Source organism: Castor canadensis, chromosome 12, assembly GCF_047511655.1.
Source record: "Castor canadensis chromosome 12, mCasCan1.hap1v2, whole genome shotgun sequence".
Classification (NCBI taxonomy): Eukaryota; Metazoa; Chordata; class Mammalia; order Rodentia; family Castoridae; genus Castor; species Castor canadensis.
The window spans coordinates 44,219,893-44,225,259 of record NC_133397.1 but is presented as its reverse complement, the minus strand read 5'-3'; the positions used below and the strand labels follow the sequence as shown (position 1 = coordinate 44,225,259).

General features: G+C 37.8%; 1 non-coding gene across 1 annotated transcript; it reads right to left on the bottom strand.

Moving 5' to 3' along the window:
* Nucleotides 1-3,260: 3,260 nt before the first annotated feature.
* On the bottom strand, nucleotides 3,261-3,364 carry LOC141415200 (U6 spliceosomal RNA). Its single transcript, XR_012440213.1, has one exon. It is a non-coding gene; the product is annotated as a U6 spliceosomal RNA (small nuclear RNA).
* Nucleotides 3,365-5,367: the final 2,003 nt, after the last annotated feature.

Here is a 5,367-nt window from a genome sequence, read left to right as displayed (position 1 = left end):
ACATATTCAAGCTCCCTCTAAGGTGGACTAATTTTTAAGATGCAAAGACCTTTACATACTCAGAAGTGAGGACTGACTGGAATTCTCATATTCTTTACTGGAAAAGGACTTACCACCAGTAACGCAATAATTAAAAAAAATCAATAATCTTCCTTTGGGTTGTTTCCTTCCTGGCTATGAATAGACATGTTAAAAAGGACTAAAAGTAATTCTGTATACAGATTGACTCTCTGCTATTCTCTCACCGTAGCCAAAAAGTTGAAAGGCAAGTCCTAGGAACTATTCTGAGGTTTAGAAACCTATGAACATTTTTTGAATTTGTATTCTTGATTATAATTCCTATTCTACATTTTGCCCAATGAGACAAATCTTAAACCTCCTTCTCTGGATCCTCTAATTGGAACCTTTGCAAGTTCACGTCTAACTGCATCTCCTGAGAGTTGTGAAATTCGTTTGATTTGGTTTTTTAAAAGCACCCAGAAGCCTCATTATTGCACTTACTCCTTTCTCAGCACAAGACTTTAAAACCAGTACTGCTTTCTTTAACTCTCCCTGCTATGGATTAAACATAAAAATAAAAATAAAAAGTGGTCTTCTATTGGTTTCTGAGAATTCCTGAGTTCAAATATCCAAAAATCATTTCTAGCAAAAGTAATGAGCTTATTTAATAGGACCCATGATGAGCAAAGACCAACCATAGAAGAGAAAAAGCTTTGGGAAGAATGTGTCAGATTCTCATAAGGAAACCTAAATATTTAGCTTGTAGAAAATGAAGAGATCATTTCTCTTATTCCTGAGAAGCATTTCAAGTGATGAGGAAACAGCGACCAATGACATAAACCACTGAAGGACAAATTTCAGTTCACTGTAAAGGCCATTGTCTAACATGATGGCCCAGTTGTCCTAGGTGGCATAAACTTCCTCAGAACTTTGAGAGATCCTGTCACAGGGAAAGGGTGAATTAACTATCATTCACAGTCTTCAAGAACTAGATGGGACTAGGAAAGATTATCACAGTCCCTATGAATCTACAAATGTTGTCTTTAATGTCTTTTTTTTTTCTTTCTGTTTTTGGCAGTACTAGGACTTGAACTCAGGGTTTTATGCTTGCAAGTCAGATGATCTACTGCTTGTGCAGAGCCTCCAGGCATTTTTGGCTCCTGTTATTTTGGAGGTAGAATCTCTCTCACATTTTATTTTTAACCAGGTCAGAAGGTCTATGATCTTCCTATTTTAGGCTTCCCAGCATAGCTGGGATGACAGGTGTGTACCATCATCCCCAGCATTTTTCCAGTGAGATGGGGTCTCATGAACTTTTTTTTTTTTGCCTGGGCTGACCTGGAACCTCAGTCTTCGCTATGCTCATTCTCCCAACTACATAGGATTGCAGACTGAGCCACCAGCACCAGAATGTTAGTGGGTTTTATTTTTTATTTGTTTGTTTGTTTTTACCAGCAATATTTTTCTTTATTTATATTAATAAACCAAAACATTAAAAATGTTTGTCCTCTGCCTTTCACTTTTGTTTTTTAAACACTTTATATTTTTCATTTTCTATTACATTATTATTGTTGTACTGGGATACATTGTGACATTTACAAAAGTTCTCACAACATATCAGAGTTGAGTTCACCCCCTCCATCGTTCTTCTTTCGCTCCCTCCCCCATTCCTGGAATAGTTTCAACAGGTCTCATTTTTCCACTTACATCCATGTGTACATGGTATTTCCACCATTCTCACCTCCTGCACCCTTTCCTTATGTCCTTCCCCCTCACAATGTTACCAGCTCTCCAGACAGGACCTGTTTTGCCTTCCTGTTCTCCATTTTTGTAAAAAAGAAAATGAAATTTTTGTTTGTTTAAGATGGCTATACAGGGAGTTTCATTGTGACATTTCAATGTATGTATGTATTTTAACTTGAATTGGTTCATCCCCTCTATTTTCCTTCTTTCTATGCTAGTCCCCTTCTTGTGATATTTCAACAGGTTTAAAAATTCTATATTCATTCTTATATAGGAAGAACATCAACCATTCTAATTTATTGCCTCAATACATCTTATTTTCCCTTCTATTTAATGTTTATCTGACTCCCAGTCCTTTTGTTCTCTATATTATCTAATATTATCTAGTAATAGGGATCCATGATAAGGAGTTGGTGACCTAATATGTTATCTTTCTTAGAAATATTTCTCAGGAATTCAAGAGAACTTAGGAGAAACAGAAATGCATTTCTAAACAGCGTGTATTGCTAACTAAGAGAACCAGATATCACAACGAAACAGTAAAGAGAAAGCGTTAAGAAAATGCCCTTCTCTCTGTCCCCTCAACAGAAAATGTAACTGTGATTTCATTCTTCATACAAATAGAAGTTCAATCCTATCTAATTTGGATACCTTTTCAGTAAAGTAACAAATATTTACTCTTTGCAAAACATTTCTTTAGTATCAACTAAATCATTTCTACTTTAATAACATTAAAAATAGGTAAGATCGTCAACAGGATGATTAGCAGGTTAGACGCCATCTGCAGGACAGAAAAAAGACACAAACTAGAAGTGAGGCAATTTAAGTCGTAATTCTATCTTTCACACTAGCAACCCCGGTCACCATAGGCCAATCACTTAATTTCTCTGATTCTACTGTCAGTGTTCCCGCCTGTTTACAAGTAGGGAGTTGAAACAAAAAATCATGAAGATCCTCTCTAGCCCCAAATTTCAGGTTCTAAAGATACCCTTGAGTGGTTCAGGGGTTAGAGCACCTGCCTGGCAGCTTGAGGCTCTGAGTTCAAAACCCCAGTGCAAAATAAATAAATAAATAAATAAATAAATAAATAAATAAATAAATAAATTAAATAAAGATAGCCTTGACCTGTGAAGTTAAGAAAGCTCCTCCTGCTAGGCACCTGTACCCCATGCCTGTAATCCTAGCTACTCAGGAGGCAGAGATCAGGAGGATCACAGTTCAAAGCCAGCCCGGGCAAATAGTTAGTGAGATCCTATCTTGAAAAACCCCATCACAAGAAAGGGCTTGTAAAGTGTCTCAAGGTGTAGGCCCTGAGTTCAAGCCTCAGAACAGACAAAAAAAAAAGATCCTCCTGTTCTGATCTGTGACTTAGTTGTGACCACTAACAGAACAATCCTGCCCAGTGGAAAAAAATCATCACTAATACGCACCTAAAAAGGTACCCAAGTTAGATAGGCTTTAACTTCATATGTGTATGAAGAAAATAATCACAGTGATATTTTCTTTCGTTTTTCTTTTTTCTTATGGAACACTTCATGAATTTGTTTGTCATCTTTCTGCAGGGACCATGCTAATCTCTGTATTGTTCCAATTTTAGTATATATGCTGCCGAAGTGAGTGCCACAGTTACATTTTTCTGTTGAAGGGACACTGAGAAGGGCACTTTGCTTAAAACTTTCCTTTTACTATGCATATATTAATATCTGATTCTTTTAGTTAACAATACATACCTTTTAGAAATGCATTGTTCTCATCCTCCTGAGTTCTCCTGAATTGCAAATATGCCAGAGAAAGGTAGCATATTTCGTCACTGATTCCTTATCACAAATATATATTCCCACTCATTAAATACACCAGGTCACACAGAATTTGATTTTCTTGTAAGTAAAATCTGTTACTAAAGCGTGATAATTGGGAGGCGGACACAAATGATCATCACCAATAAAGGTTCCAACCTCTATATTTTTGTCTTTTCCTTGGGATTAGGAGAGTTGTTCCAGAAATTAGCAACAGTCACCAGCCTCCCTGTCCAAGGTTGATGTACAGTATAGGCTGAAAAACACTGCAACTCCTCACAAAGATGTATATCTTAAACTTTTTGATCCCTGTTTTGACAGCATACATCTTATCAGCAATCTTAAATTTAGCTCCATTCTATGGGCATTGAATAGAGGGAGGAATTGATGCAAATCATTTAACTTTGTTGTGTATTCGTTTCTTTTCCTATAAAAATAAAGGCAGAGCTGGGGTCATGGCTCAAGCAGTAGAGCACCTGCCTACCAAGTGCAAAGTCCTGACTTCAAACCCAAGTACCACCAAATAAATAAGTAAATAAAATAAAAAACTAATTATCTTGCCTATGTCATGGCTTTAAAACAATAGATACAGTATTTAAATTATTTGAAAAGTACAAAATACACATGCATATTTTGGATTGGTCATTGGTAATTTTGGCCAAGAACACAAGTATAACAAATATATAAAACCAAACTGTAATAATGTATATGATAAAAAATTACATTTTCTATTTGTTTTGTTAGGGTACGAGAATCCTATTCCTCCGGGAGACAGAGAGTCACGCGTGAATGCAATCAACAAAGCAGGGTTTATTGAGCTGGCAAGCCAGGGTCAAGCTCCCACACAGACGCACAGGTCCGATTGGGCAGACAAGACCCCGAGCCTCTTTAGGGAAGATTTTATATAGGCCCCTACCTGCCGTTACAGCAAAAGCCCGCACAGTACATAGCCAATGAGTTTGTAACACCACATACATTTCCAGCCTATCCATTTAAGAGTACATTACTTCTCAGTCTATAGATTCAAGGGTCAGTATTCGCGCACGAGGTTACATTTAGCAAGCAGGCAGGGCACATCTTGCACGTACTTCTAGTCGTCTTTCGCAATCTGCTCACATTCCTCACATTCCTCACATTCCACCTGCCCCCATCCTGTTTATCTTATCCTGCACGGGGCATCCTGTGCTGGCTTTACTGGTTTCTGCTATGGGGATCTGCTGGGGCAAAGGGCACATCCTTTCAGTCTTAGCTTATGTTCTTCAAGAAAGCAGAGATTGGAACAAAAGCTTGAGTTTATTTGGGGGAAATGATTCCTGGGAAGAGCAGGGAAAGTTAATGCAAGAGGTCATTTTCAGATGGGCTACTACTAATAGCACTGCATGCTCAATCCTGTGGGAATCTTGTCAGAGCTGTGTCGACCTTGCTCAGAATGATTTATGTGCAGGTTGGAAGGAGACAGTGGTTATCCTTTGGCAACCGCTTCCCATTCATCTAGGCTTGGCCAAGGAGCTAGTACTTCCCTCCTGACATGAGGTCATGTATGTATGAGTGATGGAGATTACTGAGACTCCCATGTTGAGTATCAAAGAAGTCCCAGAAAGGAAGACCCTGCTGTCAAGGCAAAGCACTACCCAATTCCATATACACAAAGCCAGCTGCTATACAAATTGCTTCTAGAAAAAAAAAATATATGGGCTAAGAGAATAAGAGAGCTCAAGATGGAATCAATATATGCTTTGAGAGGAGATCTAATATTATTATTGTACTTTTGAAAAGTATTGAGTGATCCATTAAAAAAAAGCAATCTTCTCCAATGCCTTACCATAGT